Raw genomic sequence first — 13,877 nt, forward strand, 5'->3', positions numbered from 1 at the left:
CGCTTCCCAAATGGTAAACATGCTGGCTGGTCCCTGGTTCCTCCTGCCTGGCAGATTTTGGGTCTGGCCTTATCTGTTAATTAGCTGCATGCTCTGTGAACCCTCATGTTTGACAGATTGACTCTAGCCAGCTAGGGGTGAAAGTGTTCAGCTATGGAGTAGCTTTTGTAGGAAAATCTCATTCTGTGTTCCTGGGTTGACCAGTTAACTGCTGATGTGCAATCCTTACAAGCTCAGCAGGGAGCAGCTGCCCCTCCCACACTGGCCATCAAAGTGAAATGCCCGGTGGCAACCCCAGAAAAGTTCTCTGGAGTGGCTGACCAGTTTTAAACCTTCTTGGCACAGACCCAGCTCTATATAGACTTGAAACCTGAAGCCTTCCCAGATGACAGGATGAAGGTGGGATTTCTAATTAGCCTGCTGACCACAGCAGCAGCCAAGTGGGCCACTCCCCTGCTGTTGGAGCACAGCCTGGTGCTGATTGATCTGACTGCCTTCACCCAGGAGCTCCAAGTCATTTTTGAGGACCCTGTGTGAGCTGCCACTGCAAACTGTCACATACGCCAGTTAAGACAAGGCTGATGTCCTTTCATAGACTATGTAACTGACTTCTGTCTGCTGCAACAGGACCTAGCCTGGAATGAAGCAGCCTTCATGATCAATTTCAGGAGGGGCTGTCAGATGAACTACTGGATGAGTTGGCTTAGGTGGAATGCCCTGCAACCTTGAAAGCTTTGATTTGCTTGTGCCTCCAGGTTGATGGGAGATTGGAGAGCAGGCGAGCCTTGGCCTGCCACCAGCCAGGCCACAGAGGCCCTGTCTCCACACCTGTCAACCCGGATTCCTGGCCCACAGACCCAACACCACCCAAAGAGCCCATGCAGCTGGGCGGGGCTTGACCATGCCTTTCCCCAGAGAAGAAACAGCGGCACAGGCAATGTGGCCTCTGTCTATACTGTGGGGCCCCAGGCCATTCTGCAGCATGGTGTCCAGTCAAGAGCCCACCACCAGCCACCCCGGGAAATGGTAGCACCCTGTCCACACAGGTCCCTAGACCAGGGTGATGTCAAGGTCAAGAGGGCCTGTAAACTCAGCCCCCCTCCGGCCCAGCACCTGACTGTGTTGGTCACCCAGAAGATCCCTGAACAGGGGATCCTGCAAGCGGAAGTCATGATGGATTCAGGCTCCACTAGCAATTTTATGGACATTTCCTTTGCCACCCTGCACCATGTCCCACCACAGCCTACCGCCCAGCCTGTACTGCTGGAAACCATTGATGGGTGGCTCCTGACCTCAGATGCAGTGGTACCAGAGACCATGCCATTAGAGATGACCTTGGCAGGACACCAGGAACAGATCCAATTTTACCTGGCGGCGGTCCCCCAGTTCCTGTTAGTGCTTGGCCTGGTGTGGCTCAAGCAACACGATTGGTACATTCAGTGGTCAATGGGCCAGACATCCTTCCCTTCCCCACCGTGCCAAATAGCTTGTCGGGTCCAGATGGAGCAGGCCATGAGTACCTCAGAAGAGGGCCCCGAACTGGACAAACTGCCGAGCAAGTATAGGGAGTTCCATGAGGTGTTTGGGAAGTGGGAGGCAGATTGGCTACCCCCTCATCGCCCATACGACTGCCTGATTGAGTTGATACCTGGGGCCAAGATTCCCATAGGGAGAATTTATTCCTTATCCGAACCTGAATTGGTGGCCCTACGGGAGTTCATTGATAAGAACCTGTGCCGAGGTTTTATCTGACCGTCTACTTTGCCAGCTGCTGCACTGGTGTTGTTTGTAAAGAAGAAGTGTGGAGAGCTCTGGCTTTGCAGTGATTACCGGGCCCTTAACTGGATCACTATTCGGAACCGGTACCCTTTGCCTCTGATCCCAGAACTCCTGGAGCAGTTACATGAGGCCTGAATCTTTACTAAGTCGGATCTGCGGGGGGCCTACAAACTAGTGCGCATTTGGGAGGGGGATGAAAGCAAGACAGCCTTCCACACCAGATATGGGCATTTCGAGTATACTGTGATGCCGTTTGATCTATGCAATGTGCCAGTGGTCTTCCAGCATTTTATGAATGATGTTTTCTGGGACTTCCTTGACTGCTTCCTGGTGATTTACCTGGACAACATCCTCATCTACTCCCGAACCCCCCCAAGAACATGAGCAACATGTCTGAGCTGTGTTGCAGTGTCTGGGGGAACACCTCACTTTTCACCAAGATAGAAAAGTGTGAATTTGATCTGACCACTGTCGACTTCCTAGGCCACCGGATCTCCCCCTTCAATATTCAGATGGACCCGGCAAAGGTTGAGACCATACTACAATGGCAGACCCCACACTGCATCAAGGAGATGCAATGCTTTTTGGGCTTCGTCAATTACTACCGCTGGTTCATCTCCCACTTCTCCAAGCTAACTGCACCCATTTCAGATCTGCTCTGGTCTAAATAAAAGTTCCACTGGACTGATGCGTCTCAGCAGGCATTTCACCGCCTGAAGGAAGCCTTTACCTCGGAACCCATCCTCCATCAGCCCAACCCTGCTAGGCCATTCATTGTGGAAGCTGATGCGTCAGACAAAGCTGTACAAGTGGTACTGCTGCAGCCAGTAGACAAGGGACACACTCTGCTCCCATGTGGGTTTCATTCTCGGAAACTCAACCCCTCAGAGAAAAACTATACTATTTGGGGAAAAGAGCTGCTAGCAATTAAAGTGGTTTTTGAGACATAACGCCACCATCCAGAAGGGGCACATCATCTGGTGCAAGTACGGATTGATCATTGGAACCTAGAGTACTTGCAGACTGCCCGACAGTTGAATCAGCACCAGATCTTGTGGTCCCTTTTCTTTTCCTGGTTCAATTTCACTGCCTCCTACTTTCCTGGCCATCAGAACAAACAAGTGGATGTGCTCTCCTGCAAACCAGAGTACTGGACTGAGGCAAACCAGATTCCCCTGCACCCCATCCTATGTCCAGACAATTTTGCAGCCACCCAGCAACCCCAGCCCCTACTGGACTGGGTGAGAGAACACCAGCAGAAGGATCTGTATGCTGGGAAGCACCTGCAAGACCTTGCATCAGGAGCCCCAGCCACCGATAGTCCACTCTCACTACACCATGCTACGTTGTACCACTGGAACCAGTTATACGTGCCCCTGGGGGTCCTCAGAGGAAAAGTGCTTTGCCTGTGCCATGACAGCCAGCCAGCTGGACACTTTGGGACCTACAAGACCCTCCACCTAGTGTTGTGGGAGTTCTAGTGGCCCCAAGTCCATGTAGACATCAAGGACTACATAGCTGCCTGCAATAGCTGCCAGCGGGCAAAGGGCTGCCCCAGAGAGCCACCAGGGCCCCTGCTTCCACTCCTGACTCCCCCCGGACCCTGGCAGTTGGTCTCCCTAGATTTCATCATGGATTTGCCTGACTCCAGGGGAATGACTACTATCCTGGTAGTGGTAGACCTGTTTACTAAGATGGCCCACTTCCTCCCATGTACCGGACTTCCTTCAGCTCCCGAGACTGCCCGGATGTTTCTTGTCCAGGTATTCCGTCTGCATGGCCTTCCAGATCATCTGATATCAGACTGACAAGTCCAGTTCACCTCCCAATTTTGGCAAGCCGTGTTTTCAACCCTAGATGTCCAGCTCCATTTGTCCTCAACCCATCATCCTCAAACAGATGGTTAGATGGAACACGCAAATGCTATGGTGGAGCAATACTTGTGATGCTATGCCAGGTTCCAGCAGGACAATTGGGTGGATCTGCTGCCTCTGGCGGAATTTGCATATAACAACTCTCTGCATGCATCCACACAACAAACCCACTTCTTTGTGACTTATGGCTATCACCCCCGGTTTTTCCCATCAGTCTCGCCTCCCTCACCAGCCCTTGCCACAGATCTCAAGCTGCAAGAACTAAGGGCCATCCAGGCAGTCCTGAAAAACCAATTAGACGAGGCAAAGGAAGCATACAAACACTTTGCAGACCGTCATTGCCAGCCTGGCCCTCCATTGAAAGTAGAGGACTGGGTGTGGCTCTCCACCAGGTACTTGCAGCCCCAAGGGCTGACCCAGAAGCTAGATGCGCAACACATCAGCCCCTTCCTGATCAACCACCAGATCAACTGGTGGCTTTTCAGTTGAAGCTCCCAGCATCCCTGCATATCCATCTGGTGTTCCACTGGTCGTTGCTCAGTCTGACTTGTCCACCTTACCCCTTGAGTGCTCAGCCGTGACCTCCACCCCCATCAATGTCGATGGGGAGGAGGAGTTTGAAATGTTCCTGATCCTGTACTCCCATCTGGTCCACTGGTTCCACCTTTGTTACCCAGCCAAACCAGCGCCGAAGAGTCAGGGGGAGGAGGGCTCTAGGGCAGGGGATAGTGTCATGCACCCCTCAGAGGACTCATCTGCCTGTGTTCTTGCAAGCTCTCCTGCTCCTTAAACATGCTGGCTGGCCCCCTGGTTCCTCCTGCCTGGCAGATTTTTGGTCTGGCCTTATCTGTTAATTAGCTGCATGTCTCTGTGAACCCCCATGTTTGACAGTGGTCATTAACAGAAAAACAACAATAACAAAGGTTAGTGTGTGCTCCTGATTCTTCCTGATCAGTTTGGTCCTGCAGGTTTACCTGTCCAGTGCCTGACATCATATGAATTCAGGTAATGGACAAGTGAGCATGGGTTGGGCCAAACCATGCTGCAGGCCAAATGGAGAGACCAGGAAGGCCTAATTAGATTCATGAGCCCAATCTTCCTCACTGCTGGTGTACATTGACTCGCCAGTGGCTCTCCAGCATTTCAGACAGGAATCTTTCCCAGCCCTGTCTGGAAATGCCGGGGACTGAACAGCTTGGGATCTTCTGCGTGCAAGGTAGATGCACTACTGTTATAGTCTATACTTATTATTCATTGTGCTATTCTCTATGAATTCCTTAAAGATTCTCAAATTGCAAAACACCCCCCCCAGCTCTAATACTAACTTTCTACAGCATCTGGCTGAGCCTTGGACAATACCTGAAGATAACTCATTGAATGTTAAATTTCCTGAGAAAATAATTAAATCAGCAGTAGCAGTAGCCCAGTGGAGAGTGTCTGACATGTTGTTCATTACACCAGGCACCAACCCATCTTTGCAAGTGTGCCTAGTACCCACTACAGTTGTGCACAAGGAAGTAACGGTTCATTTATATAAATTAAAACCATGAACACCATGAAATATCCTCTGGGCAAGTGGTTGTTTGTTTGTTTAGATAGAAAGATTAAGCTTAGCTCCATTTCTCTCATCAAGGTAAGATTTATTACTTATTACATTTATACCCTGCCTTTCTTTTCGTGAAACCCAAAGCAGCTCCAATCCAGTCTCCCATCCAGGCACTGACCAGACCTGACCCTGCTTAGCTTCAGCTGGGAGCTGGCCTTATGTGCCTTCAGACCATAGCCTGGGATTTAAATCAATTAATTATCATTTGTGAACTGTTAAATGCTGGAAAAGTTTTGAGTGCAGATATGATGTTTCAGCAACATCAAAGTGAAAGCAAATTCAGGCACTGAAAGATCCAGTTTTTATTTTTTTTAAAAATTAAAATTATTAGGCTGAGATCCTTATTTTGAAAAAAAAAGTTACATTAAAATCAATGGCACTTGCTTCTAATATAAATGCATTTTGGGTCTGGATACAACTAAGCTTTCTATTGCTGAGCTCATTAAGAGGTAATTTTCACCTTCAGATGAAAAAAGTACTTTCAAATGGAAAGGCTCCCTGTCTCCAAATGTGCCTACCCATATTATCCTGTTTGCATAAGGACTTCCATTTGCACAACAAAACTTTCCATCCCTCTATTCTCCCCACCCACATACCCAAATCTGCTCTGGAGGGTTAGCGGAACCACTAGAACAGATTTGGGGGATGTACCATGTGGAGACTCACAGATGCTCACAAAGTCTGTGAGTGCAAATCCCCGCTTGTGTCTCCTGGATGTAAAGGGCCAGCTAAAGATCACCCCCACAGTGAGTGGCTCTGCCACTTCTTCAGCCGTGGACAAGCTGCATAGTCCCAAGCAGCCCAATTGCCCCCCAGCTGGCAGTTGCGGACAAGGAAGGGGCTGGCTTATGTAGCTGTGGCAAGCTGAGCAGGCCCTAGCCAGCTGGGGAGGACTAGTCCCAGAGGGAGGCAATGGTAAACCATCTCTGAATACTGCTTACCATGAAAACCCTATTCATAGGGTCACCATAAGTCGAGATGGACTTGAAGGCAGTCCATTTCCATTTCACCATGTGAAGAGAGGGAGGGGAAGTTCTGTTGTGCAAGCAGAAGTATTTGCATGAACAAGACAATGGACACAGCACATGATTCATTGCTGACTTGTTGCTGTTATGGCTTCTGGTTCAAATGATGTGTTGTTTTGTGTGATTGTTTAGCTATTGGTTGTTAGGTGCCCTGAGCTCCAGGATGAAGGAGGGAGAGGATATAAGAATCTTGAATGAATGAATACTGCATACCTAGAATTACATCTTTTTTCTTTTTTTTACGAAAAATAATTGCAGGAGAGGGCAATTTTCATGTGCAGGGAGGGGAGGTCTAACCCTTCCTTCTCTGACTGCAATCTTGATGAAAATTTCCCTACACATACTTTACCATTAGCTTTAGGAAACCATCTCCCTTTGGCACCAATGGGAGTTCCCCCTGCCCAAGGCTAATTGCAGCACAGGGGAACATTTTTTGTTGGGATCATGGCTAGGAAGGGGATGGTCAAACCTCCCCTCACCTGGCACTGTGCTCTTTATGTCCTTTCTCACATGTTTGCAATTATTATTTTTTGTTTAAAAAAGCCCACATGTAGTTGCTTGCTATACATTTAGTGCAATGTCTAGTTTGACCCTTGGTTTGTCTTTTCAATGATGTTGTAGATTTGAGACTTTATTTCATTCATTTTGGGTGATTTGCAGCGGAGGAAGAAAAACCCTTCACAGTGGGTCAAGGGAGATCAGCATTTGGTTTTATTATTAAGCTCATTTCTGATGCACATCATCTGTTGCCATCTACTATTTTCCAGATGTAGAATATGGTTTTGAAATGTCATTTAGTAACTAGTGCAAATTTTAAGAGAGTGTTGCACAAAGAACATGTTTCTTTTCTTCCTTTTTTTACATCACGTGCCCAAGGGCCATATTGCATCAGTGGTACTCATAATTTCACTATCAATTTAACTGCCAGGTTCCTGTATAGCTCTCATTCATTTCAATGGGGTTTGCACAAGAGAACATCCTGGGGGGGGGACCCACTCATCTGCTCTTACTTATTTCTCTATGTAGCAATTTTGATTTGCAAAGTGTTCTGCTGTGCTGATCCTCAAAAAACTCCTTGAGGTGGATTATTTCAAGTAGAAATGGGTAGAAACTTTGCTCTACAATATATTCAGCAGTATCACATTCACAGAAACACAGTGTTGGAGAAAGGCCTGTAGGATATCTAGCCCAATCATCTACTCCAGGGGTGGATATCCTGCACCCAAGGGTTTTTTGTGCCAGCAAGACTGCGAGATTTTGAGGGTTTCATTTAATTTTGCTGGATCACACCATGTTCCAGTTTTGGTGTGGGTGTTTCTGCCTTAGGGCGCAATCTAAACCCAAGATCTGCCAGGATAAGTGAGTTAGGATCTGGCAGATCTTCAGCCAAGCCAGCTGAATGCCAGCTCAGCTGGGGCTATGCTGGAATAAGTGCCTAACCCTGCATCTGCCTGAGATATGCCAGCATAAATCCATCATCCTGGTTTACCCAAAACCAGCTCAGCCAAGGCTGGTGTAAGTCCCAGAAAAGGGATGTTCTGAGGGCCTGTCCTGGGTGGGACCAGGCACGGGGAGACTTACGCTGGATCCTAACTCCATTCAGTTCAGTCACATGACCTGGCAACCCGGCAGAACTTACACTGGCAAAAAGGGTGGTATAAGTCAAAACTCTATTTTAAAGACTTGTTTTCCTTCTGCCAGGTTTAATTTAAGCTGCCATAAATTATGCTGGCTTTGTACATAGTTAGGATTGCTCCTTTAATTTGCAGCCACCCTTAGTGCCAGCTCTTCCTTGTATCTTGCTTCCTAGCTGTGGAGTGCTTCCAGAGGAAGAGAATTGCTTTTGGAGGGAGATGAGCCTGCCATAATGACTAGTGAAGGGTAAGAGACAGTGTATGCTGCCCTCCCATCCACCCGCCTCCACTGCAGGACTGTTATGGGGGTGGGTGGTGTATGCTCCCTTTTGAACTTCAGGAAGTGATCCCAGAAGATCAAGGGATGGTGTTTCCTTTCCTCCCTCTTTCCCCACTCCCAAGTCATTTCTGGTGTTTAATGTCGGGAATTAATCAGCAGTGTTGTTGGGTTATCAGTTACGTCTTATTTATATCATTGGGACGTTAATTTGTGCAACACCTTGAGGCAGATTGTAATAAGCAGTATATGAGTACGTTTATACACGATAAATTAATAGAATGACCCATGCAATTGCAATCATGTGGGGAGGGAGCAGGGCTGTGCTCGCTGGCCCTACCATCATCCTCACATCCTCACTGCCCCCTCCACTTTCAATGTATTTGGGCAGAAGGTCTAAATTGGGAGGACATGCTCCATGTGCATGGGCTCCCTGCATGACGGCATGAGTTAGAAACCTGAACGATCAAGGTTCTAAATAACATGGGGAAACTGCATCTGTGCAGTGGATCACAGGGGCTGGGCAAGGGAGGACGTGACAGTGGGGGTGGGCCAGTCTTGGTCCTCATGCAATTGTAACCTCAGGAGGGGAGAACACCTGAAAAGGGCTAAGGAGTTCTACCAAGGTGGAATCCGCACATCCTTCACTGAAATCTTGACAAAGCTCAATTTTGACAGCGCCCCTAGCTTCAATATCTCTGACAACTGCCCGCCAACATGTAACAATTCAGGGACCACCAAAAACAAACAAACCCAGAAGGATTTAATTTAGATATGCATAACAACCCATTGACAGGAATCAGTGTATTTCTCTGGATGTAAACACAGTATTTCTATATCATTTAACTTAGAATGAAAATTCCAAGCTCTGGATCCCGCTTTCTCAGTTACTGCAAAATGCTAGTCACATTTATTTTGCCATTTAAGTCACAGGAAGAGTAACATTGCACTAAGCGTCCTAAATGGAATGCTTTTTAGGGAAATTCTAGCTTACAGCATTTCACTTTGAATATGTTCAATCCCCTGAAGCTATCAAGTAGCATTTATTTAGAAGCTAATTAAATCACAACAATCAACGAACAACTGCTAAGCAGCCACTGACATTCTCATGAGAAAGTGCTTAGTCTGGATTTTTTTTTCTTCTGACACCAGGCAACTTCAGTCTTCTCCCTCCCCATTTTTAAGGATATCAGCATGAAAAAGGAACATTTTTCCCCAGGAGCTCCTTACTGCTTATCAGCCACCTGAAGTTATAATCCTTTGTTTGTGACTGTACTCATGTCCTCAGAAACTAATTGTGATGTCACAGATAGAGGAGTATGACTTCAGGGGGTGGACCAGTCAGCAGTAGGAGGTGACCTCTAAAAAAGGCAAGGAGGCTCTTGGTATACAAATCACTCATCTGCATAAAAAAGAGACATAAATGCAGACTGAAAATAGGCAAAACAAATCCTCTTTCAAAATGGAAATGTTGAACAGGGAATATAGAGAAAGTGGGATTATATTCCTTTGTTTGGAAATTGAGGGTCATAAGACTTTCAGCCAGTACAGAAGTCTTCATTGAACTTAATACCTTTCTTAGAAAGAGGATGTTGCTTTGCCATATTGGCATACACCAAACACTCTCTCCAAAGTCTCTCCAGGCTTTCATCGCTAAGATGACATTAGTTAAAAGACAACATAAGGTCATGTACTGGAATAACAGAATTCAGGAGACTGCTCAATCTGGATGGTTTTGAAAGAGAATTAGACAAGTTCTCAGAAGATAAGGATATTAATTGCCCCCGTCATTCGTTTATTTATTTTGTTACATTTATATCCCTGTTTTCTTTCATTAATGAACTCAAGGCAGCATACATGTGGTTCCCAGGCAGTCTCCCATCCAAGCACTGGCCATACCCAGACCTCCTTAGCTTCAGCAAGGTGATGGCCTCATGTTCCTTCAGACCATGCTCTGGACATTATTAATATATATTCACCTCCACTATCAGAAGCAGTGTGCCTCTGGATGAAAGCTGCTGGGCAATAAGGCTGGGCAACAGCTCCAGCCGAATCACACATCCCGATCTGAGTTGAGCTGATTTGGTTTGACCCATGGATTTCTCTGGAGTAGGTTGATGCAGCCCTGCATCACCACAGGCCAAATTGAGTCCACCTGGAGCAATCCAAGGCTATCCTAAGTGGAGTAGTCTGGTGGGGAGGAGACAGGGGAGGAGATGCACACAGACAGCCTACATGTGTTGCCTTCTCCTTCCTCCCCCAACTGCATGTTTAATTAGGGTTTAAACCCCCAATTAAACACTGTGGAAGACCCACAAATTGGTCCAGGGACCAAATCTGGATCAGGTCACCCCCAGATCATCCCAGGTTAGATCAAGGCTGCTCTGGAGCACCTGATCACCACTGACCCTGGTGAAGAATTGTAATGTTAAGAATTGTAAGAATTGTACTGGAGCTTGTTTGTCCATCCTCCCTCCCTTTCTTTCCTTTTAAACCAGAAGGCGAGGACCTACTTAATACTGATCTTTCTAAAGTCAGTCTGAGAACATTTTTGGCTAAAGGGTGCATAAATGCCACTAAACATTGACAACGACAACGGCTGTATGGAACTGTGATCTTGGCTGCATCCAGAACACTGAAGAGGAAGAAGGTTTAGATGTTTTTGTGAGTGAGAGAGAGAGAGAGAAAGTGCAGGGAACCTTGTACTGTCACTCCTGGGGACTTGGGTGATGAGAGGAGAGAGAGAAATGGTGACTGCCAGCTCAAGCAATAATGTGTGAGTCTCCCCCCTTCAAGCAGCTTGAGAAAAGTAGGCATTAAAGCTGTATATTGTAAAAATAATAGCATCTGGGCAAAGATGTCACCTTTTTATCATCATTTTTTCCTCCTCTAGAGGTACAATGAAAAGCACAGGAGAAGAAATTATATATGGGTTGAAAAGGTATACTAAAAACACTGTTTGGTCTCTCCCAGGTACTGTATAAAAGGCAGATGATATCGCAGTTTTCTTTCACAACATAATAGGCATGCTTATATAAAACATACATGCCTAACTATTTAAAGAGACCCTGTCCCATTTTAAAATGGAAATATGCTTCTTTTGATAAGTGGCTTGATTTTGCCTTATGCAAACCTAAGTGTTAGACATGCTGGTTTTATCATAATGCTTTCCCAGCATTCCTCCTGACCTTTATGTATTCTAAAATTGCTGCTAACTAAAATCGGTTTCCATTTTAATCTCACTAATTACAATTATTGCAAGGCACAGCACTGACACACTCATACAAAGGAATGAAATAAGAATGTGTTTGTTATCAGAACAGAAACGAAAATTCTTTATCACTCTGTTTTATGCATGCAGAGGTAAAAATAGCACTATACAGCTTGTGATAATTCTTCCTACATCTAAAGTAAACAGTACTATTACCAGGCACATGGTTTTATTTTTTTTAATGTGCTAACGTTCTACAGTCTTTATCTTGCTTGACTTCAGAATAACCCCATGAGATAACATTGCTGTTTTACAGATGGAGACATCAGGCACGTGTGAGCTTGCACAGACATTTCACTGTTCTAATTCCCCAGAAAGTTGTCTAAGCAAGGAACCTGCAAATTTACCTGGGCATTTTGCATTAGGCAAAACCCATTTTCAGCATCATAATCACTGTTGCTGTGGATATTGTTATTTGCCATCAATGTGCAAGGCACTTTATAGAGCAAGGCTGCAATCCTATGCACACTTATTTGGGAGAAAGTCCCATTAAACTTAAGGGGATTTACTTCTGAATAGATAGGATTGTACTATGACATCCTATGCATGTCTACTCAAAAATAAGTTCCGTTGAATTCAGGGGGTCTTACTCCCAGATAGGGATGGAGGAGAAATTCAGTTCAGTTCTCATTTAAAGCTGAATTTATCAAAATCACACTTTTCAAAACAATGTGGGAACTGAAACATAGGCATCCTTTGAAATTTGCACTTATCCAAATGTTGTGATGCATTTCTCCAACCAAAGGGTGTTTGCAAAAATGCATATATTAGGGGGAAATGTATATAAAATGATTATATTTGTGAAAAAACATACAAAAATGCATTATATTAGGAGACATTGCTTGCAAAAATATGTACAATAGTCAAAACTGCATATACAAAAATGTGTTTATCCTGAGAAATTCACACTAAAATGTTGAAATATTTTCATGAGGATTTTTTAAAAAAAAAAACACACACCACAAATTGCTGGAGAAACCTAGAGAACTGAATTTAAGATTGAGAGAATTCTGTTTCCTGACTACTAACTGAGCAGAGCAGAGGGAGCTGTGTCAACTGGTCCAGAGGAGATACAAGCAAGCAAGCAAACAGGGAGAGCAAACAGGAGTTTGGCAGAGGTGTAGGGAGGAAGAGGCAAAGACAAAGGGGTCTCTGAAGCCATGTGCTCTGACTGTGTGCTCTGAAGGGCTCCATAGCAGCTTGGCTAGAAGGGGCATGGCCTGATAGCTACTGAGTGCAACTAGGAGCAGCTGTGTGTGCTGGGAGTTTTCATTCTGTTTCCTGACTGAATAGAGCAGAGGGTGCTGTGTCAACTGGTCCAGAGACCAGAGGAGATACAAGTGAGCCAGCTCTCAGAGAATGAGTGAACAGAGTGAGCGAACAGGGAGAGCTAACAGGGGTTTGATGGGGGAGGTCAAAGGGGAGGTCCCTATTTTTTTTTCTTATACAGCACACCACATACCAGTGGGACTCTCCTATTTACTTTGAAGGAGGACAGGACAAAGCACAGGTCTTTCCAATAGAAAGAAAGGAAGAAAGGAAGGCAGTAAGGCAGTAAGGCAGTAAGGCAGTAAGGACTATGGACAGGAAGGAGACTCCAGTGGTGGTGACCTGCAAGGTGTGTGCAATGTTTGTTTTCTTGCCTGAGAACTTGGTGTACACATGGAACAAGTGCAAGCTGGTGGCACTGTTGGAAGAAAAGGTGAGGGGCCTGGAATGGGGGGGGGATACACTGAAGAGTATAAGAGAAGATGAAGAGTTCTTAGAATGATGGAACAACAACAGCAAAGAGAAGTACAGGAGGTGGAAGAACAACAGCAAGTTGAAGCAGAAGAGGAGACTGTTGTGGAGAGCAACAATGAGATGGAGGAAACTCCATGGAAAAGGGTAACAATTAGAAGTAGAAGAGTTGGAAGACACTTTTCATTGATGGAATTACGGAACTGCTTCCAGGTGCTTGAGGATGAGACTAGGGGACAGTCTGCAGGGGAAGAATTACAGGAGACCTCACACGACAACTAGCAAGCGGCTGAAGCTTAGTCAAGTAGAGGCAATGAAACCATGCCCCACAAAAGAAGAAGATAAGAGGAGGAGGAGGAGGAGGAGGAGGAGGAGTAGACTCCCTACTGCGTGGGATTGAAACCCAAGTATGCCAAGGAGATCCATGGATTCACCAGCTATGTTGTCTCCCTGGAGGATGGATTAGAGATGTGACGGAAGGGTTGCCATCACTCATAAAGCCCAGTGACAGTTATCACTTTCTTCTCATCCATGTGGGAAGTAATGATACTGCCAAGTGGAGCTATGAAGAAATAACATCAGATTTTAAGCTCTGGTAAGGAAACTCAAGGACTTTGGGACCCAGATAGTTTTCTCATCCATCCTACTGGTACTTAGAAGAGGAGTAGAAA

The sequence above is a fragment of the Rhineura floridana genome, chromosome 2, assembly GCF_030035675.1.
Source record: "Rhineura floridana isolate rRhiFlo1 chromosome 2, rRhiFlo1.hap2, whole genome shotgun sequence".
Lineage (NCBI taxonomy): Eukaryota > Metazoa > Chordata > Lepidosauria > Squamata > Rhineuridae > Rhineura > Rhineura floridana.